This window comes from Myxocyprinus asiaticus, chromosome 5 (assembly GCF_019703515.2).
Source record: "Myxocyprinus asiaticus isolate MX2 ecotype Aquarium Trade chromosome 5, UBuf_Myxa_2, whole genome shotgun sequence".
NCBI classification, from domain to species: domain Eukaryota; kingdom Metazoa; phylum Chordata; class Actinopteri; order Cypriniformes; family Catostomidae; genus Myxocyprinus; species Myxocyprinus asiaticus.
The window spans coordinates 1,337,128-1,361,107 of NC_059348.1; the positions used below are offsets into that span (position 1 = coordinate 1,337,128).

The 23,980-nt window shown below is 43.9% G+C and overlaps 1 long non-coding RNA gene across 1 annotated transcript; it reads right to left on the reverse strand.

The window, feature by feature from the left end:
* Positions 1-252: 252 nt before the first annotated feature.
* Positions 253-21,881, reverse strand: LOC127440935 (uncharacterized). Its single transcript, XR_007897244.1, has 4 exons — positions 21,786-21,881; positions 14,341-14,445; positions 13,715-13,842; positions 253-921 (listed from the first exon to the last, which is right to left on the reverse strand). It is a non-coding gene; the product is annotated as an uncharacterized LOC127440935 (long non-coding RNA).
* Between the last annotated feature and the right edge of the window lie 2,099 nt (positions 21,882-23,980).

The window sequence follows — 23,980 nt, forward strand, 5'->3', positions numbered from 1 at the left end:
TACAGTACAGCCTCCTTTAGTGCATTAAGCACTAAGCAGTAAACAGAATGCACTCTTGCATAGGCCATATTTTTTTGTAGGGTTAATAAAAAACAAAAGGTATTTGGTCACAATCAGCTACAAAACTGAAAAGCATCTATTGTGTTACAGAAGTACAAAATAAATAGAATAATGAAAAATAAAACTTGTGCATTAGGAGAAGCCATTCTTGTTTTGGGTTGGGGCATAGATGGTCTCTTCTTCTTGTGCTCTTTTTCCTGTTGTGGCGGTTAGCAAAAAAAAAAAGTGTTGCATTACCACGCACACCCCCTTCTGGATTGGAGTGGATCACCTGTGACTGACTCAGATGTATTCTTCGTCTGACTGCATGCACCGAACTGTGACGGTTCGGGACGAATACATGTACCGTTACACCCCAAAAATATATATATATGCAAATAAACCTAAAAGGTACATTTTTCTTTACATCTGAAACATCATAAACCTCTGCTCCTCTTAATGACTATCCCAACTGTTGGACTGTTGTTGTCAGTAACTTTGCTGCAAAGTCACTGCAGCATGCTGGGTTGAAAATTTTAAACAGAATTCTTGGTCATCAAAATCACTTTACCACAACCACACAGTGAGAGAGGGGCAGGCAGACTACAATAACAATTTAAATGGTACAAATGTATTCAGTCTGTTTGTGTAAACAAGTTTCCAGTCTGTAGAAATTCACACAAATCCTGTTTGGGGTAATTAATATTTAAGACGTAGAACGCTTTGAAGTAAATGTCCACTGTGCCCTGCAATGTATTTTGAAACACTTCTCAGTGAATGACAACAAATGCTTGAAAGCACTGATTGTTTTCTCCAAGCATTGGTGTGTATGGAAAAATGACATCTTTTGCACAGTGCAGGAAATCAGCCACTGGTACCAACCTGTAAAAACAGAAATGTCTGTGCATCAAAGCATGAAGACTAAGTTTAAAACCTTCAAGTACACATCTTTAGGAGCAGTACAATCATTATGCATCTGAGTGCTTCTTACAAGTATTTTCAGTAACACTTTTCAATAACTTTGTATTCGTTAACATTAATTAAGTAAATTAACTCCTTTGAGTCCTTTTTTGGAGTCAAGATGGCGCCGAGTATGGCTGCTGCGTTGCGAGCTCCGACACAACATTGCAGTTTTTTGTTTGTTATATTTACAGTTATTATGTTTTTTGTCTTGGATGTTGTCTGCCTTATTGTATACGATAGACAAACACTTTTGGACATTAGTTCTGCAATTGCACACAGAAAACCAGACTTCAAATTCCTAAATGCCGACCCGCTGATTACAAACACGCCAGCGGAGCCCTTTGTCTGGGCTGCCCAGCCGCGGAAACGCAGAAGGAAAAGGGGAAATAGAGCCGGCGTTCTCATCAGAGTAAAACATTGCGCAAATCGACCCCCGCTACCCAGTAATCTACTGGCAAATGTTCAGTCTCTGGACAACAAGCTCTGCGAGCTGAGAGCGCAGATCTCTTTCCAAAGAGAGACGAGGGACTGCTGCATTATCTGCCTTACAGAAACTTGGATGTCTGCGGAGATTCCAGACTCAGCCATCCAACCGCGGGTTTCTCCGTGCACAGAGCGGACAGAGCAAAAGACCTCTCAGGTAAAAGCAGAGGTGGTGGTGTGTGTTTTTTGATCAGCAAATCCTGGTGTGATCAGAGGAACGTACATTCTATCAAGTCTTTCTTCTCTCCTGATCTGGAATTTCTCATGCTTCTGTGTCAACCATTCTGGCCACCGAGGGAATTCACAGTGGTTATAATCACTGCTGTGTACATCCCCCCACAAGACACAGGACACAGACCGGGCACTCAAGGAACTGTATGGGAGTATAAGTGAGCAGGAAACCGCGCACCCTGAGGCCGCGTTCATTGTGACCGGGAACTTTAAAAAAGGCAATTTCAAATCAATCGCACCAAAATACCACCAACATATCAGTTTCAACAAATGAGGGGACCATTGCTACTCTCCGGAATGGCTACAAATCCCTCCCCCGCCCACCATTTGGCAAATCGGACCACTCTTCCGTTCTCCTTCTGCCCGCTTACAGGCAGAAACTTAAACAGGAAGCACCCACCCTCAGAATGATCCAGTGCTGGTCGGACCAATCAGATACTACGCTACAAGACTGTTTGTTCACGCAGACGGGGAGATGTTCCGGTCCGCCTCTGATGACGACATCGAGGTTTACGCTGACAGCGTAACATGTTTCATCAGAAAGTGCATAGAGGACATTGTTCCAACCAAAACAATACGGATCTACCCAAACCAGAAGCCATGGGTTAATAGCGATGTTCATGCGGCACTTAATGCGCGGACCTCCGCTTTTATTTCCGGGAACACGGAGGAGCATAAACAAGCCAGTTATGCCCTCCGCAAAACTATCAGAGCAGCCAAATGCCAGTCCAGGGTCAAGATTGAAGGACAGTTCAACAACACCAACTCTAGAAGCATGTGGCAGGGAATTAATATCATCACGGACTATAAAGGGAATAAATACTCCGCCGTGAACACTGCTGCCTCTCTCCCGGATGAGCTAAATAGGTTTTATGCTCGTTTCGAGGGAAATAAAACCACCCTCGCAGAGAGAGCTCTCACGGCTGAAGCTACAGAGGTTAGTTCACTCTCAGTGTCTGTAGCGGATTTAACCCGATCCTTCCGACGGGTGAATATCCGTAAAGCCGCGGGTCCAGAAGGCATTCCGGGCTGCGTCATCAGAGCGTGCACGAACCAACTGGCTGGTGTTTTTATGGACATTTTCAACCTTTCCCTCTCGTTGTCTGTAGTCCCCACATGCTTCAAAACTTCCACCATTGTGCCTGTACCAAAGCAATCCAAAATCACTTGCTTAAATGACTGGCGTCCTGTTGCTCTGACCCCCATCATCAGCAAATGCTTTGAGAGGCTAATCAGAGATTACATCTGCTCTGTGCTGCCTGCCTCACTGGACCCATTGCAGTTTGCTTACCGCAACAACCGCTCCATTGATGATGCCATTGCATCTACACTACACACTGCTCTCTCCCACATGGAAAAAAGGTACACTTATGTGAGAATGCTGTTTGTAGACAAACAGTGTTCTCAGCTCACTCTTGTATTCCTTTGTAACACTTCTCAGTGGAAGGAGGAGGCGAGAAGCAGATTTCCTGGTTCAGGTAAGCATTTTTTTATTTTCCTCAGTGCAGTACAAACACACTCTCAGGGCTTTACGTTGTTGGCAAACACAGTCTAAAAATATCCACAAACTAGCTTACAAAATAAACTTTCAAATTTACAATCATCAAAACTTCTGGCTTCATAGTCCGTGCCCAGGCTCTCTCTCCCCTCTAACTGCTGTGTGGCTCTATTTATGCCACTCTCCCCGTGCTCAATGAAATTAGAGACAGGTGTTAGACATAATTTAACTCAGGTGTAAGCGCCCTTACCGCTTTCTCTCTCTCCGGAGAGATGCTTGACCACGCCCCCGCTGCCACATCCTTGTACACACATGACTGTGTGGCAACACACAGCTCCATGCCATCAAGTTTGCTGATGATACGACGGCGGTAGGTCTGATCACTGACAATGATGAACCAGCCTACAGAGAGGAGGTGCACACTCTGACACACTGGTGTCAGGAGCACAACCTCTCCCTCAACGTCAGCAAGACCAAGGAGCTTGTGGTGGACTTCAGGAGAAAAGACAGAGAACACAGCCCCATCACCATCAATGGAGCACACAGTGGAGAGAGCCAGCAGCTTCAAGTTCCTTGGTGTCCACATCACAGAGGAACTCACATGGTCCAGCCACACTGATCAATTCAAATCAAATCACTTTTATTGTCACACAACCATATGCACAAGTGCAACAGTGGGTGAAATTCTTAGGTGCAGTTCCGAGCAACATCACAGTGATGAGACATATACCAATTTACAATAAACATCAGATTTACACAACATAATTTACATATCTAATATACACATAATTACACAACACAACAATATTATGCAATGTACAGTATACAATACACACTGTGGCGAGTATCCCATGCATTTCAACATTTCAGCCCCAGAAAGGGAGGTGAAGGTCGAGGGCCACTGTGTGAAAGCCCAACTGGATTCCGGGAACACGGTAAGCCTGGCCCAGCCCCAGATAGTTTCTCTCCGACCACACAGCAAAACCTCAATCCCTATCACCTGTGTGCACGGCGACACGTGCTACGTCCCAACACGGTCAGTTACCATCAAGGCCGAACCAGGCAGCTGTCCAGTGGAAGTCGGGATTGTCAAAGATCTGCCGGTGCCCCTGCTCTTAGGACGAGACTCGCCAGGGTTCGAACAGCTGTTGGCCCAAGCTGTCCAACCTGCCAGCCGCCGGGGGCAACGCCGCGGAGGACCCCAACCAAGACCACGAAGACACCCGGTGCTGCTGGCCACTGACATCGAGCGAGATGATGAGTTGAGAGTGATTGCTCCTAATGTATATTCTGGCCTCTTCCAACAGATAATGGAAGGGGGTGCATTCGGCAGGGAACAATGGGAGGACGACTGCCTAAGAAACTGTTGGTCTCAGGTCAGAGTAGTCAACGGCAAGGTATGACTTCCCGCCCCCCACCCTTCTCCTCACTTCATTGTGGAAAATGATCTGCTGTACTGTGTCGCTCACAGGCAGGGGTAAGAGAAACGCCTCTTGGTGGTGCCATGTACCAAGACGGAGACCGTGCTTGAGTTGGCCCACTCGCATCCCATGGCCGGCACTTAGGAATTGAGAACACCACCCGACAAATTAGAGACCGGTTCCATTGGCCCGGACTGGATGCGGAAGTGAGGTGCTATTGCCAGAGCTACACGGTCTGCCAAAGAACGGCTCCACAAAGACCTCCCCCCAGCCCCCTCATACCCCTGCCTATCATCGAGGTCCCTTTCAAATGCATCGGGATGGACCTGGTGGGACCGCTGCCGAAGTCTGCCCGGGGACATGAGCACATCCTGGTCATAGTGGATTATGTGACTCGGTACCCCGAAGCAGTGCCTCTGAGGAAAGCCACCTCCAAGAACATCGCTCGAGAGCTGTTCCTGCTGTTCAGCCAAGTCGGCATCCCAAAAGAGATCCTCACCAACCAGGGCACACCATTTATGTCCCGGCTCATGGCTGACATGTGTAAGCTGCTGCAGGTGAAATAACTCCGCACCTCAGTTTACCACCCCCAGATGGACGGATTAGTTGAACGTTTCAACCAGACCCTAAAACGGATGCTGAAGTGGGTGGTAACCGAGGATGGGCACGATTGGGACCTCATGATACCCTACGTGCTGTTCGGCATCAGGGAAGTGCCTCAGGCATCCACTGGATTCCCTTCGAGTTACTGTTCAGTCACCAGCCCCGGGGCCTGCTAGACATCGCCCGGGAGGCTTGGGAGCAACAGCCCTCACCGCACCAAACAGTAATTGAGCATGTACGTGAGATGAGGGAGAGCATCAAGAAAGTGATGTCCCTGGTGCGTGAACAAGCTCGTGAATTTCACCCAGGAGACCGGGTCCTGGTGCTGATCCCCTGTGCCACGTCTAAGTTCCTGGCCACCTAGCAGGGTCCCTACACCGTGGTGGAATGGACAGGGCCGGTAACGTATCGCATCTGACAGCCGGGACGAAGACGGGCGGCGCAGATCTACCACATTAACCTCCTCAAACGCTGGACTGATCCCGAGAGACGAGTCGATGGGTACGCCCAAACAGAGGTTCCAGTGGTACATCTGGGGAACCAACTCCCGCTAATCAAAAGAAGGAATTGGAAGCCCTGGTCGGACAGTTCAGTGACATGTTTTCAAGTCGCCCCGGGCGGACCAACATGATCCATCATGAAATTCACACACCTCCTGGAACCATCGTACGGCAGCATCCCTACTGGGTCACAGAGGCTCGCCGACAGGCTATAGAGGAGGAAGTGCAACGGATGCTACAACTCGGGGTCATCGAAGAGTACAGAAGCCCCTGGTCCAGCCCGATCGTGATGGTTCTGAAGGGCGACGGCACCCTCCGCTTCTGCAATGACTTCCGGAAGTTGAATGAAGTCTCCACCTTTGACGGATACCCCATGCTCCGAGTGGATGAGCTCATCGAGCGGCTGAGCCAAGCACGGTATATATCCACCTTGGATCTGACCAAAGGATACTGGCAGGTACCCTTAGCCCCATCGTCCAGGGAAAAGACAGCATTCAGCACACCTAACAGCCACTGGCAGTACCTGGTGCTACCCTTCGGTCTACATGGGGCACCTGCCACCTTCCAACGGATGATGGACATCCTCCTGAGACCCCACCAGGCATATGCAGCGGCTTACCTGGACAATGTTGTGATCCACTCGGAGCAGTGGGAGGACCACCTGGACCGTCTGCGGAGGGTGCTGACTGAACTGAGGAAAGCTGGACTCACTGCCAATCCAAAGAAGTGCCACCTAGGAGCATCGGAGGCACACTACCTGGTATATCAGATTGGAAGGGGTCTGATCATGCCCCAGGAACAGAAAGCAGAGGCAGTACGCTCCTTTGGTCGACCAACCACCAAAACCCAGTTACGTGCATTCCTTGGGTTGGCGGGATATTATCGATGCTTCATACCTCACTTCTCCACTATAGCCTGTCCCGTAACAGACCTGACCAAGAAGGGGCAGCCTGAGAAGGTGCAATGGAGCCACCCCACAGAGGAAGCCTTCCAGAAGTTGAAGAACGCCCTGACCTCAGCTCCGGTCCTACATGCCCCAGATTTCAGCTGCCCCTTCCTCCTACAAACAGACTCCTCAGATACGGGGTTGGGGGCCGTCTTGTCCCAAGACCAACAGGGGGAAGAACACCCCATAGTGTACATCAGCCGGAAGCTGACCCCAGCTGAAACCCGGTATGCGGCCGTGGAGAAGGAAGCGTTGGCCATAAAGTGGGCCATCCTGGGGCTACGGTACTATCTGCTGGACTGGAGATTCACTCAGCTGACTGACCACGCCCCGTTGCAATGGATGGCACGAGCGAAGGACTCTAATGACAAGGTAATCCGCTGGTTCCTTGCCCTCCAGGACTTCGAGCGGGGGCAGCCAACGGCAATGCCGACGGCCTGTTCAGGATGTTCAAAGATTGGTCAGGTCTGTGTAAAAGTTCACTCCCTCCCCCCATCCCCTCTGTGTGCTTCCAGGTCCAGGACGTCGCTTGGGGGCGGGGATGCGTGCGTTTCAGCGTCGACTTGGAATTGGAGCTCATTTGCCAATCAACCGTGGAATAGAGACACTGATCGGCGTCACCTGTGAATGATCAGCTGGAGGGGATTTAAACGCCGGAGGAAGAGGAAGACGGTGAGCACCATCTCCAAGGCATGACACTAATCCTCTTCTCGCTCTCTCTCAATTCCAGACTCCAGCAATGAGTGAGCGCCGATCACCACACGCATTCCATGGAAACTTCACGAAACACCGGATTCACGAACACAGACACCCGACACGCTCACCCCGCCCTTGCACTGAAGACACCATGCACCACTATGTTCTCCTTTTACTTATTGTCACAATAAAACACCCCCTTTGTGGGACTGTGCACTTGAGAATAATTGTCTGTGCCTCGTTCATCCTGCCACAACACAATATAGAATAGACATACACATAATATAGAATACACATACAATAAAAATAGTTATAAAGTATATATAAAACATACAGTAGGTTGTATTGTACTGTATTGACATTCAGGCTGTCGGTTGATAGTTGCCAATGTTGTTAAGAGAGAATATAATTTATGACAGTCCGGTGTGAGATAATAAGATTAATAAAGTGTAGTGCTGATGTCTATTGATCGTGAGAGATCAAGAGTTCTAAAGTCTGATTGCTTGGGGGAAGAAGCTGTCATGGAGTTGGCTGGTGCGGGTCCTGATGCTGCAATACCGCCTGCCTGATGGTAGCAGTGAGTGCAGCCCATGGCTCAGGTGGCTGGAGTCTCTGATGATCGTCCAAGCTTTTTTCACACACCGCCTGGTATATATGTCCTGGAGGGAGGGAAGCTCACCTCTGAAGATGTGTCTGGCAGTTCGCACCACACTTTGCAGGGCTTTGCGGTTGTGGGCGGTGATATTGCCGTACCAGGCAGTGATGCAGCCAGTCAGGATGCTCTCTACAGTGCTGGTGTAGAACCGTGTGAGGATGTGGTGGTTCATTCCAAACATCCACAACCGTCTCAGGAAGAAGAGGCGCTGATGAGCCTTCTTCACAATGGCCTCAGTGTGGACGAACCATGTGAGTTCCTCTGGCACAGAGGAACTTGAAGCTGCTGACTCTCTCCACCGGTGCTCCATTGATAATGATGGGGCTGTGTTCTCTGTCTTTTCTCCTGAAGTCCATCACAAGCTCCTTGGTCTTGCTGACGTTGAGGGAGAGGTTGTGCTCCTGACACCTGCATGTCAGAGTGTGCACCTACTCTCTGTAGGCTGTTTCATCATTGTCAGTGATCAGACCTACCACCGTCGTATCATCAGCAAACTTAATGATGGCATTGGAGCTGTGTGTTGCCACACAGTCATGTGTGTACAAGGAATACAAGAGTGGGCTGAGAACACAGCCCTGCAGGGCTCCAGTGTTGAGGGTCAGTGATGAGGAGATGTTGCTGCCTATTCTAACCACCTGGTGTCTGCTTGACGGGAAGTCCAGGATCCAGCTGCACAGCGAGCTGTTGAAGCCCAGAGCCCGGAGTTTCACATAAAGATTGGAGGGCACTATGGTGTTGAATGCTGAGCTGTAGTCTACAAACAGCATTCTCACGTAAGTGTACCTTTTTTCCAGGTGGGAGAGAGCAGTGTGTAGTGTAGATGAAATGGTATCATCAGTGGAGCAGTTGTAGGTATGCAAACTGCAGTGGGTTCAGTGAGGGAGGCAGCACAGAGCAGATGTAATCTCTGATTAGCCTCTCAAAGCATTTGCTGATGATGGGGGTCAGAGCAACAGGACACCAATCATTTAAGCAAGTGATTTTGGATTGCTTTGGTACAGGCACAATGGTGGACCTTTTGAAGCATGTGGGGACTACAGACAAGGAGAGGGAAAGGTTGAAAATGTCCGTAAAAACACCAGCCAGTTGGTTCGTGCATGCTTTGATGATGTGGCCCGGAATGCCGTCTGGACCCGCAGCTTTACGGATATTCACCTGTCAGAAGGATCGAGTTACATAAAAAGTATTTAGCTCATCCGGGAGAGAGGCAGCTGTGTTCACACCGGAGTTTTTATTCCCTTTGTAGTCCGTGATGATATTAATTCCCTGCCACATGCTTCTAGAGTCAGTGGTGTTGAACTGTCCTTCAATCTTGTACCTGTACTGGCATTTGGCTGCTCTGATAGTTTTGTGGAGGGCATAACTGGCTTGTTTATGCTCCTCCGTGTTCCCGGAATTAAAAGCGGAGGTCCGTGCATTAAGTGGTGCACGAACATCGCTATTAATCCATGGTTTCTGGTTGGGGTAGATCTGTATTGTTTTGGTCGGAACAACACATTTTCTGATGAAACACGTTACGCTATCAGCATAAACCTCGATGTCGTCATCAGAGGCGGACCGGAACATCTCCCAGTCCACGTGATCAAAACAGTCTTGTAACGTAGAATCTGATTGGTCTGACCAGCACTGGATCATTCTGAGGGTGGGTGCTTCCTGTTTCAGTTTCTGCCTGTAAGCGGGCAGAAGGAGAATGGAAGAGTGGTCTGAGCTGCCAAATGGTGGGCAGGGGAGGGATTTGTAGCCATCCAAGAAGAGAGAGTAGCAATGGTCCAAAACCTGGTTCCCTCGTGTGTTGAAACTGATATGTTGGTGGTATTTTGGTGCGATTGATTTGAAATTACCTTTGTTAAAGGCCCCGGTCACAAGGAACGCGGCCTCAGGGTGCGCGGTTTCCTGCTCACTTATACTCCCATACATTTCCTTGAGTGCCCGGTCTGTGTCGGCTTGTGGGGGGATGTACACAGCAGTGATAATGACCGCTGTGAATTCCCTCAGTAGCCAGAATGGTCAACACAGAAGCATGAGAAATTCCAGATCAGGAGAGCAGAAAGACTTGATATAATGTACGTTCCTCTAATCACACCAGGATTTGTTGATCATAAAACATACACCACCACCTCTGCTTTTACCTGAGAGGTCTTTCACTCTGTCCACTCGGTGCATGGAGAACCCCATGGGTTCGATGGCTGAATCTGGAATCTCAGCAGACATCCAAGTTTCTGTAAGGCACATAATGCAGCAGTCCCTCATCTCTCTTTGGAAAGAGATCCACGCTCTCAGCTTGCAGAGCTTGTTGTCCAGAGACTGAACATTTGGCAGTAGAATACTGGGTAGCGGGGGTCGATTTGTGCGACGTCTTACTCTGATGAGAACACTCTATTTCCCCTATTCCGTCTGTGTTTCCACGGCCGGGCTGCCCAGATAAAGGGCTCCGCTGGCGTGTTTGTAAATAGCGGGTCGGCATTGAAGAATCTGAAGTCCGGTTTTCGGTGTGCAATTGCAGAACCAATGTCCAAAAGTGTTTGTCTATTTTATACAATAAGGCAGACAACATCCAATACAAAAAACATAAGAACTGTAAACAAAACAAACAAAAAACTGCAATGTTGTGTCGGAGCTCGTAACGCAGCAGCCATACTGAGAGGCCATTGTAAAGAAGGCTCATCAGCACCTGTTCTTCCTGAGACGGCTTGGGATGAACCACCACATCCTCACAAAGTTCTACACCAGCACTGTAGAGAGCATCCTGACTAGCTGCATCACTGCCTGGTACGGCAATAGCACCGCCCACAACCGCAAAGCCCTGCAAAGGGTGGTGCGAAATTCCAGACACATCATCGGAGGTGAGCTTCCCTCCCTCCAGGACATATATACCAGGAGGTGTGTGAAAAAAGCTTGGAGGATCATCAGAGACTCCAGCCACCCGAGCCATGGGCTGCTCTCACTGCTACCATCAGGCAGGCGGTATCGCAGCATCAGGACCCGCACCAGCCGACTCCATGACAGCTTCTTCCCCCAAACAATCAGACTTCTGAACTCTTGATCTCTCACAATCAATATACTTCAGCACTGCACTTTATTAATCTTATTGTCTCACACTGGACTGTCATAAATTATATTCTCTCTTAACAACACACTGGCAACTGACTATCAGCCGTTAGCCTGAATGTCAATACAGTACAATACAACCTACTGTATATTATATATATACTTTATATACTATTTTTATTGTATGTGTATTCTATATTATGTGTATGTGTATTCTATATTGTGTGAATTGTATATTGTACATTGTATATTATTATTGTGTTGTGTAATTATGTGTATATTAGATATGTAAATTGTGTTGTGTAAATCTGTTATGTTTATTGTAAATTGGTATATTTTTCATCACTGTCATGACTGCTATGTTGCTCAGAACTGCACCCAAGAATTTCACCCACTGTTGCACTTGTGCATATGGTTGTGTGACAATAAAAGTGATTTGATTTTTTATTTAATTTGATTAAAGTAGCAATGAACAATATTTTGGGTTAATGTACATTTATGAAATTTGTTCATTGTTAGTTCATAATGCATTAATGTTAACACAGTGGTTAAAATCGTTCGCCCCCCAAAAAAATTAGAATTCTCTCGTTATTTATACAGCGTGTACATGAGTAGTGTATATGTACAGTGCTCTGCAGATGGGTCAAGGGCAAGAAATGCATTTACTACCGTTAACAAATAGGCCTAGAACCTTATTGTAGTGTTACTGTATTTCCTTCTGAAGGCTTCCATAAATGCCCTGGCATAGTCTCTGAGAAGTTATTTTTTTAATCTTCGCTCCGAGCCAAAAAGAAGTTTGAAACAGCTAAGCAATGGCATACTGTTTGCAAAAATACAACGCATTTTTCAGGATATTGCTAGATCTCAGGGCAATTTTGATGGTGGGGCATCATGCAACTGACCATGGGTATGTGTAAGTGCAAATATTTAATAGGGTTGCCACAGTGTACAGTGTTACCAGTTTTACTTTGTACAAGGGACAACACCGTGTGAAATTTTATAGCGGGTAAAATTGGAAAACATTATGAATGGAACTTCCAATATCAATACAATAGCCTAACGAATAGAATAGCCTTAAAGGAATAGTTCACCCAGAAATGAAAATTTGCTGATAATTTACTCACTCTCAAGCCATCCAAGATGTATCTGAGTTTCTTTCTTCAACAAAACAGAATTTAAGACTTTTAGGATTTCATTTCAGGCCTCTTCATCTAAACAATGCAAGTGAATGTACTCCATTTTTTGATGGTCCCAAATGCATATTTAGGGTACATCAAAATAATCCACACGACTCCAGTCGACAAATAAAGTTCTTCTGAACGCAAACGATTGATTATTTTTAGAAACAAAACAATAATTATATACTTTTTAACTACAAATGTTCCGTACATCCGTACATCTCTGTGACGTGCGTTCATGAGAGGGATGACGTGAGCTCGTTGGTAAGGTCACACGTCACATGGAGGAGGAGTCAGGAAGCGCGTCAGAAATATTGCTAGAATAGGATCGTCTATGAGAATGCTGCAAATGACCTCAGACCATCTCAGCTCAGGAGGTGCTCTGAATTCAGTTCGCTTTATTTCCACAGAGCAGTTCATTGTGAGCGCAACTCTGCAGGGTCACTTTATAAATAGCCTATACATCTGTGATTAAATCATAAAATAATACAAAAACACGTTCACCTTGAACCATGATTTATATTTCAGTGATTATTATCACTGTAATTGTTATGTTTACATTTATAATTGTTTTTAGATCTTAATTTGTATGATTAATTTCAACCTGTCATCATAGATGGATACTTGCGTGATGGTAAATGGAAAGGTGGTTATAGATGTTTTTTTTGTTTGTTTGTTTGTTTGTTTTACCACTTCATTATTTTAATTGCTTTTTTTTTTTTTCGTTTGAAGTGCAATTTGAATTTAGAAATGTCTTTGGTTTTAGTTTTTCTAAATGAATTTAATTTTCAATGCAAAATCACTTAAGCAAGAATATTCATCGATCCCTCAGCCAGGGGGTTGATGATATAATTGAATATTGTGATATATTTGTTTTTTAATAAAAATATCGTGAACATATTTCTTGCATATTGCCCAGCCCTAGGAGGGAACAAATCGAATTTATTCACACACATTCAAAGTCATTACTCTTCCGAAGCAGCTGAAGTGGGTCCTGGGATGAAAGGTAATAAAACACCAACATTAAACCTGCAACAACCCACAATAAGTGATGTATTTGCCGGGAAAATTAAATACCAGAGCGGTAGCCCATGATGGAGAAAATGCACAGATGAAGTAGGTTCGTTGCCAAAGAGATGTTGCCCTTCACAACTGTTGAAAAGCCATCTTTCAAAAAGCTGAACATACATTTTAATTGCACTTAATTTTTTTCAGTTTCATTTGAATTTTTAGTTAAAATAAATAAAAAATAAAGTTAAAAGTTTGAAATCAAGCTGCCTTGTGTTATTGTGTAGGCTATTGCTTAACGAAAATGACCCCATAGTACCACTTAGCGTCCATCCAGCGATAATACCGGTGTCGGTTTGAACGTGAACAACGCACCAGTGTGAAAATTATGATATCGTGGCAAGTCTAGCATTTAATCCTATGATTTTAGAAATGTCTGTGTTACCTTATAGGATGCATGTCACTGAAGGCTTTCCTGGTTCCTGTGAAGCTTGGTCCAAACATTTTCCTTCCAATCATGTATCAATGTTGAGAGCAGAGCAGGGACCAGAAAGGCGATATTAAGTTGTTTGTCTAAAATAAAACAAGAACATACAATTGTTCAATGTAAACTAAAAAAGTCTAAATAAGTCTTAAGAAAATTTGACTGCTATGACATTTGGATGTATGATGTGAAATTAATTTATGTACTTTCTTAAAGGAATAGTTCACCCCAAAATGAAAATTCTAACATCACTTACTCTTAGTATGAATCCTACTCTTGATTAGTTATTATTTACTTTAACCTCATGCCATACTAAACTCGTATGTTGTTATTTTTCCAATGTAACAAAAAAAAAAAAATGGAAAAAAATGTAATGTTCTTCAAATTAATTTTTTCCCATACGATGCCAGGACATAGTGACCAGTCTGTCAACCACCAAAATGGACATAAAAGCAGTTTCCCCTTTGGTGTGTAATGGCATGAGTGCAAGTAATGACAATTTTATTTTGGTGGTAAACTATTTCCTTTATGTAATTTAAATAGTCTTGCTGTTCTTAAATAAAGATAATGCTCTTTATCCCCAATACCTGCTGTCATAGTTTCCAGATTGGAAAGCAGATAAAGAGCCACTTCTCTCTGTTGGCAAAGTGCAGGATCTTGTCCTTAAACACAGGCACCTAGTTCTCTTCGAGCTGTGAAGTGGAGTCAGGATTCAAAACTTATCAAAGTAAAGAAAAAAGACAAACACAGCCAGATATTTGCATAAACTACCCAAGGTTTTAGTAAGCATATGTTAAACCATGGTATTTGAGGTAAAATCAGAACCACAAAATTAACCATGATTACTACAGTCAGTTACTACAATATTATTTTATTAAAACCATGGTTTCTATAAGGATACTGCAGTATTACTGCAGTAAAATGATTGCTGTTACAATTTTATTATTGTAAAAAAAAGAATCTAAAGACATGGATAATTAATATTACTGTAGTAAAACCCTGAAGAGCGTTGTGAGAACGAAAATCTGAAAGATATGCTAAAATAAATGTATGTGATAATCTTTGGATGAGCAGAATGATTGATAGAACACACGGTGGTGCGTTGGTCCGTCGTCAAATATTGCTTATTTAAAATGATAAAAATAGTTTCAAGTACTTCCAGTTACAGGTCCCCAACGGCGTCGATCTCTCGTACTGCGGTAAAGTTGATTTTATATTAGACATTCGTTAGACATTCGGCAGGCAAAGTTAGGGAGTGTCTCTAAAGTGTGAAACGGACAAAGGCTGGTGAAAAACCGATTACTCTGTGGCTATAAAAACATGTGTAGCTTTATCCAGATGTAACGTAATATTGTCAAACAAATTAAGCAGAAATATATGGTACAAAAATAAACATTTAAAGCCATATATTGCTTATTCCCTAAGATATGTAATGATGTTATAACAATGTAATGTAACTGAAATTGCATTTAACTTATAGCTAACAGAAATAGATGAATGTTAGTCCTCCTATAGCACTGTATACACAACACCTTTCCACCTTAAATGACTTTTATTTTAAAATCGTAACTTTATAATTTTTTTTATGATTTTAACTTTTACTTTCAAAAAATAAAACCTGTTTATGACCTGATGATGTCATACCACCTGTTATACACTTACAAACACATCTTACACTACTTAGATTTTGTAAATATGATTTTATGTATTTTTATTAATTTTTTTAATGTTAAAATCTATATAACTTCCTTGTCATGTGACCTAGTGATGTCACACCACCTGTAATGCATCCACACACATCTGACACACATCTTACATAACTTGAATTTTGTAAATATGGTTTTGTGTAATTTTTATGAATTTTTGACATTTTCAAATCTATATAACTTCTTGGTCATGTGACCTGATGTTACACTACCTGTTATATATTTACAAACACCTATAGCACATCTTACACAACTTGGATTTTGGAAATATGATTTTGTGTATTTATAAATTTTGAAATTTTCAAATCTATATAACTTCTTGTTCATGTGACCTGATGATGTCACACCACCTGTTATATATTTAAAAACACCTATAACATCAGTGATGATGATCAGTGATCACATTTAAGGCTTTCACAAACACATCCTACCCATAATAATAACTATAGTAAAATATAGTATAGTAAAATAGTAATAATAAGAAGAAGAAGAATAAAAAAAATCTTTCCCATCTTTAGTTTTTTAAATATCCTCCTGAACATTTGGACTTGGCGTATAACATTTTGTATTTTTACTTGGCTACATCACACTTATTAGGCCCTTATATTAATTTAAGTAGTAGCACTGACAACACTCAAAATGTGTAAGGAGCTCTAGAAAAACAGCCTATTACAGTAACAACATGTTTTACTTTGAATAACTCATTGCATACTTACCTATGTTCTTACACACTAATATAAAGTCCTAAAAGTTGAATTGTTGCAGCTGTAATTGCAGTGCAGGAAATCATCTTGGTTACGCATGTAACCTCGGTTCCCTGAGATGAAGGATCGAGACATTGCGTTGCTGACGCTATGGGAAATTCCTTTCTCAACAACCTTGAAGCCCTCTGTACAATAATGGCAATTCTAAAATTCGTCATGGTGTTTCAGCCCCGTCCTTTAGGCGTGCAGTTGGCCTATATAAGCGGGTGCGAAACCACCATTTCCTCAGACTTTTTCAACTAAGGGACAAGGAGTGCAACGCTCGCACCTCAAAGCTCTGGGTCAGTAGTGCGGCCAGCTTATGCAATGCCTCATTCCCTTCATCTCAGAGAACTGAGGTTACATGCGCAGTCAAGACGTTCCCTTTCAATTATAGCCTCTCAACATTGTGGCGCTGACGCTGTGGGAACAGCGTCCAATCAAGCCGCACTACTGACGTGACATCACACCCCACAGAGGGGCCTCGCCCAAGGAATAGACACTTGAGGAATAATATGTATAGGATGTCACAGGCTGCATAGGATGGTGAAAATATGCCTCAAAGTGTATATTGTAATGATCAATGATCAATCTCCCTACATAGTGAAAACCCAGGAGTGAAAATTAATCTAGACTGGGAATTTATATGAATCTTATAAATACACACAGTATAAGTACTTCACAACCAGGGTTGGGAAGGAAGAGACTAATAAGAGGCACTCTCAATTTTGACAGATCGTCAGATCGTGCCCTGTGCTTGAGAGAGGAGATCTCTCCTCAGTAGTATTTCCCAAGGGGGGCCAACCAGTAGCTCCATCATCTCTGGAAACCATGACTGATTGGGCCATTTTGGTGCAACCAGTAGAACCGCTTTCCTGTCCTCTCGAATTTTGCAGATGACAGAATGGAGGAGGTTTACCAAAGGAAATGCATACTTGCGTTTTGTGGGCCATTTGTGAGCCATGGCATCCACCCCTGGCAGGGCTTGGGAAATGGAGTACCAGAGGGCACAGTGGATTGCTTCCTGATGGGACATCAGATCCACGCTGCAGTTCAGGTGGCCTGGGACATTTGTTGCACGTATGGAAAGGAGGAAGTGCTCTCTCCAAAGGAGGAGGCCCCGTGTCAGGCTAAACATTTCAGCGATCGGATTCCGCCCTGAATATTTATGTAAGCTACTACTGTTATGTTGTCCAATCTAACAACATGAAAGAAGCAGCCCCTCCAACCTGAGTCCGCACAGAGTAAGGCATGCGCCACGTCTTTGTGAGCTCCATGTGGACCTCCGGGAAGAATGGCGCTACTCTTTAGGATGCAGTCTTTTGACGGCGACCGGCCTGTAGGAACCATTCATCCAGACGAGATCTTTCCAGCTTGACTGAAGGGGACCACTCTAAGTTCCCTGACCTCCTATGAGAGGATGCAAAGCAGCTCAGTAACAGTGGCATGTGTGCACTCTTCACCCTCACCAGAAGGAGAAGCAACAATGTCTTCTGTCAGGCCTGACCACTCGGGAGGCAGACTGTCCCTCAGAATGAGGATTCTAGAGCAGAGCATCCTTAGACTAATGCAATCACAGACTCGTGGTGGATTGATCCGCCCCTCTGGCTCGTCATCATCGCCCTGCCTCTTAGGGCCGCCCTTCAGCCAGGCTCACGATGGGAGTTGGGCGGGAGACCGAGAAGAGGTGCAAAATTAATAAGCCTCGTTTGGTCAGCGGTGAATGAAGCACATCTGATGGGGATAATGCTTCATCACCACTGTCTTTAAAACGCAGTGCACACCTCTTCTCGGAGAGCCGGCTTCAAATCTCCATGTGTGCACACACTGGCATCCTCGCACGCCCAGGACCAGAGCTGGGAGGGATCGGACAAGTGGACGCACTGCCGGACCCGTTCTTCGGACCCCCGGACGTCGTAATGAGTCGTCGGGGGTGAACTGCTCACGTTGCCGTCGACGGGCTAGATGCCGGGCCGCCTTCCCCTCACGCTTGCCGCGGGCCTGGGAAGACAGGCCGCCAGTGACGCTGCCGCTCCACGCGCCATGGACTTTGAAGGGGAGCGTGAGCGGCTGACTGACCCAGCCCGTGCCTGGGCTTTCCTATGAACACTACCCCGCCCCTTTCACGGAGCCCCGTTCACTGCGAGGATGCCAGATTCCCCCTTTATTATGAACACTATTCCCCCTTGGACACTTTATTACCCCTTTTGGACATTTTTACGTTTATTATTGTTTCCAATAAATGCCTCTCTGAGGCTTGACACCACACCCATTGTGTCTGTCTCTTGCTCACCCTGTCACAGTAGTGGAGGATGCGGGCACTTTTGTGGGCAAAGACGGCACAGTTGGGCACCAACAGTTACATCACTCTTCCTCTCATTCGCCGGTTCGATGGAAATCCTGGAGTGGGATGGAGAAAACACGAGGACGGCCTCCCATCTGCAGCAAAGGGTAAGTGGCACTTAATAAGCATTTACCCTGTAGCTGGCTGAGGCTGTCATATTAATTCGTGTTTTTTCTCTGTTCCCACCTGGGTGCGAGTGAGAGGAGGAGTTGGCCGGGAGAGGTATCCCCCTTACGTCCACTCCGACCGTAGGGCCTGGTTGAGGAAGTAGCATTCCCGTGTGGGCAGCTAAAGAGTGTGCACCTCCGGCTCTGGATTCCATGACTGGATGTGAGCGTGGGAGGAGGTGCCGACGGGGTGACACTTGGGGGGGGGGGAGATGTGGCGGAATGATCCACTCCTCTGGCTCGTCATCGTCGCCCCACCTCTTAGGGCTGCCCTTCAGCCAGGCTCACGACGGGAGTTGGGCGGGAGAGCGAGAAGAGGTGCATAATTAAGAAGCTTCGTTTGGTCAGCGGTGAATGAAGCACACCTGATGGGGATAATGCTTCATCACCACTGTCTTTAAAACGCAGTGTGCACCTCTTCTCGGGGAGCCGGCTTCAAATCTCCATGTGTGCACATACTGGCATCCTCGCACGCCCAGGACCAGAGCTGGGAGGGATCGGACGCGCTGCCGGACCTGTTCTTCAGACCCCCGGATGTTGTAATGAGTCGCCCCATTAACCGCGAGGATGCCAGATTCCCCCTTTATTATGAACAATATTCCCTTTTGGACATTTTTACGTTTATTATTGTTTCCAATAAATGCCTCTCCGAGGCTTGACGCCACACTCACTGTGTCTGTCTCTTGCTCACCCTGCCACACTCTTTTAGATTTACAAATGTAATTATACTGTACACAATATATCATAGCAATAATAAAGGATACAAATGTCTCTGCTGGAACACTGCAGGGGAGCAGGTCAGTCGTCTCACTGCAGGCACTGTGCTGTCAAGGCGACGAGTTGTCTTGCTTGCGTCTGAGGGTGAAGAACCCATCCGCTGGTGGAGTGTTTCTTGACGGTGAAGTGGAGATGAGAGGGCTTGTCAAGACGAGAGATGAAATTGCTGTCTTGAAGGAGAAGAATTCTGAGGAAATGGTGGTTTTGCACCCACTTATGTAGGCCAACTGCATGCTTAAAGGGGTGGGGCTCAAACACCATTGCCAATTTTAGAATTGCCATTATTATACACAGGGCTTCAACTAGGTTGTTGAGAAAGGAATTTCCCATAGCGTCAGCAATGCAATGCTGAGAGACCATAATCGAAAAGGAACAATTGATACTCATGCGAATGAGACAGTTTTAAATGTAGGGAAACTTGTTTTCATTGGTTTTTACAATTAATTACACCCTAAATCAGTTCCTCACTCAAATGTATATACTATATGTATTATATGGCTTTAGTGACTTTATCACAAGTTACAAGGACAACTGAGTATTACTCTTTTGCTTCCTGTTTGGAGCATGACATCCACCAGCATCTGCTTTCATTGAATGGAAAACATCTGCTTGGATATTCAGCTACATAACTTGCATGTAAGTAACTTTTGTGTAACATGGAACTAGAACAATATTAAGGGTTTCACATGAGCATACAATGGCAGTAATGACTGATGTTTTAGTTGTGGGTAAACTGTCCTTTGAGTTAGTAATCCAGATGTCATGTAAGCATTCCAGGTTATTTGGAGTAAGTCCTGTAGCTAAATGGATAGAACAGGGTCTTGGCAACACCAAGAGCATGGGTTCAGATCCCATGCCAGAAATCATCTAAACTGCAAGTTATGGTCACTTATTAAAATTGCTGATTGATTCACATTAAATTGCAGCAAAGCATGCTGAGATGTGGTCTAGTGCTTTGCTGTGATTCATTAAGGTAGGCATGCTGGTAAAATAAGTTGAAGTCTGTCTTGTGTCAAAGGAGGTTAATTGTTTTTTAAAATATTTCAAAAATTAAAATTCTTAAAAAATAAATGTTAATCCAAAATCCAAGTCGTGTAAGATGTGATATAGATGTTTGTGAGTATAGTGTTTGTGAATATATTGCAGGTAGTCTGACATCACTAAGTCACATGTCCAGGAAATTATATAGATTTGAAAATTTCAAAAATTCATAAAAAAAAAATAAAAATAAAAAACACAAAATTATATTTCTAAAATCCAAGTCATGTAAGATGTGTGTCAGATGTTTGTGAATGCATTACAGGTGGTGTGACATCACTATGTCGCATGACCAATAAGTTATACAGATTTGAAAATTTTGAAAAGTCATAAAAAAATACACAAATCATATTTCCAAATTTCAAGTCATGTAAGATGTGTGTGAATATTTTACAGGTGGTATGACATCATCAGGCCAAATAAGTTAAATGGAATTTAGTATTTTATAAATTCCAGAAAAATACACAAAAACATATTTCCACAATCAAAGCTGTGTACAATATGTAGCAGGTGTGTAGAAATACATTGCAGGTGATGTGAAATCTTTAGGTACAAAAGCCAGAAAGTTAAGATTTATTTTATTAAAGCTTAAAGTTTACATTATAACAGGAATATAAATAATAAGAAAATAAAAAAATATCCAAATTTAACTTAATTTGTCTACCAAAATAAACATTACACGTGTAAAAAAAAAAAAAAAAAATTAAAAAAAAACACATTTTTTAATGTAGTCATGGAATAATGTATATCTTAACTGATATTTGTGCGTTTTGCACTTTTGAGACACTCCCTAACTTGGATTGCCCTCGTTGGGATCGTTTTGTGTTTTTCACTTTTGATGCTTAAAACAATTAAATTTATCAATTAACATAATTATTACTTTTGCTATTATGTTTTACAATGTTATCTGAACGATTTACAGCATGAACCGCCACTATTTTGCAATTACATACCAATTAATGTTAAAGGAAGGATCGAATGTCTAACGAATATCCAATATAAAAACAACTTTACCGCAATGTCCCTCACGCGATTCAGCCTTCACGAATTTTTTTAATTTGTACGCGGCATATCTTTATTATGCCCGAATCCGCAACACAGCATCGCTAGTTACAGGTATACAGAAAGTGATCAGCTCAAGATAAAAACCTGAATATGTGTTGAGAACAGTGGCGGAGCTAGGGGTTGCCCAGGCGTCACCGTAGCCACGATGGACTGAAGCCTGGCCACCCCATTGGCCACCCCACTTGCAATTACCGTTTTTGGGCACAAGACTTAACATGTACTGCCTGAAAATGTCCGTGCCACCACAGACTGATCGCTGGCCCCTGCCCAGCCACCCATGTGAAAAACTCTTGGCTCCGCCCCTGGGTGAGAAAACAAACAAAAGCAGAAAAACTTAATCAAAACATCACAACACCAAGTTTTGAAAGTTAATGCACACCTTTGGTGTAACGGTCTCTGCACTTCGCGTCTGTATTAACACCTCGAATGTGCATACATTTTCAGTAATTCTACAGTCAATTATTCCTTCATATGTTAAAAAATGACTTAATAAACAAATAAAATAACGACTTACATCTTTCAGTTTGGCACTCTCTCTCGCGCATGGCAGTCTTGGCAAAGATTTGAAATTGTAGGTAACGACGTACAATCTGCATTTCTAAACCGTTGACACAAACACAGACAAAACATTTTGATTATTAATCCAAATGACAGAGAACAGACAGCTTTATCAATGAGTGCACAACTAAAGCTCCTTCGCTGAATTCATATAAAATTCAAGCAAAATTATACGGCTTACATAACTCAAGTTGCAGGTAATCATTGATTTATGGCAGGACTAGCATTAACAAAATGTACTTACAATACATGGCTCATCATAAATGTATGAATCAGCTCATTTAACAAGTATTTTGCCTAAAAAATTGTTAGTCAGAAACAATGATTTAATGTTGTACATAAGGGTATGTACAACATTAAATCATTGTTTCTGACTAACAATTTTTTATTGATTCACATACTGAACACAGAAAAACAAAACATATACACAGAATCAACAATTAACCCCCACAATTCCCCTCCCCCTCCCAATCCCCAACCCCACCCTGGCCCCCAACAACATCCCAGTGGTCATACATGATTATAGACGAAAAATACAAAATAATAATAATAATAATAATAATAATAATAATCACACATCCAGAAACGCCAGATATCCGCCCCATTTCCCCACAAACAAGTTCAATTTCCCCAGTCTTCTAAATGACCCTTCTTCAAAGGCTGACACCCTCCCCATCTCCGAGTACCACTCCTGAAATGAGGGCGCTCCAGCCAACCTCCATCCCCTTAAATTATCTGTCTGGTGATCATGACACTTGTTAGGACCCAACTCTTTATGTGTCTATTCTCTACATTCATGACCGCCCCATTGCCCAAAATACAGAGTCTGGGGCAAAATGAAACCCGAGTGTCCAATACATCACACACAAAACTCTGAACCTTCAACCAAAACTCCTGTATCGCCAGCAGGTGGGTGTGTCTTTAAGATCAAGCCTATACAATCTAGAGGGGGTCCAATAGAATCAATGTAAAATCTTGAATTGCATAAGGTGCACCCTTGGATGCAGACTTTATGTTTTTTTAGAATACTAGCCCACTCTCCCTCCTCCAATACCAAGTTTAAATCTTTCTCCCATAATCTCTTGAAAGAAATTGAAGCTCCGTCTCCCAGACTCTGAATTAACAGGACATAATACACTGATGCCTCTTGACCTTTTCCAAAGGCAGTAATCACCACTTCCAGAGTATCTGCCACTTTAGGGGGGTGTATGCTACTCCTAAAAATAGTACAGAGCAGATGGCGCACCTGTAAATACCTAAAGAACTGAGATCTGGGAATCCTAAAATGTTGAACCATATTTTAAAAAGATCTCAACACTCTCATATAGGTCACTGAGCATATTAACCTCCCTCACAATCCACTCTGACCGGCAGAAAGGGGACTTAAATATGTAATTTTGGGTTCATCCATATGCTCGAGGCAACATTTAAATAAATGTCTGAATTAAACACTCTGGACACCTTTGTCCATACCGCATGCAAATGCAAGATAACGGGGTGTGACTTAACTTCTCTGGTTAGTTTAATAGAAAGGCTTTGCAATGGCAAAATAGGGGCAAGAACTTCCTGTTCAATACAAAACCAGGGAGGGGCTCTCTCAGGTGGAAGTGACCAATGAGCCAAATGTCTGAAACCAAACGCATAATAATAAAACAAAAGCTGTTATCGGGCAGTACGCTGTCAGAGCCAAAGCTTTGGATTTAGACCAATTAACTCTGTATCCCGAGAACTTAGTAAAGGAATTAATAATTCTGTGGAGGCAAGGCATAGACCTAGTGGGGTCGGAGATGAATAATAAAATATCATATGTATAAAGCAAATGCTTATGC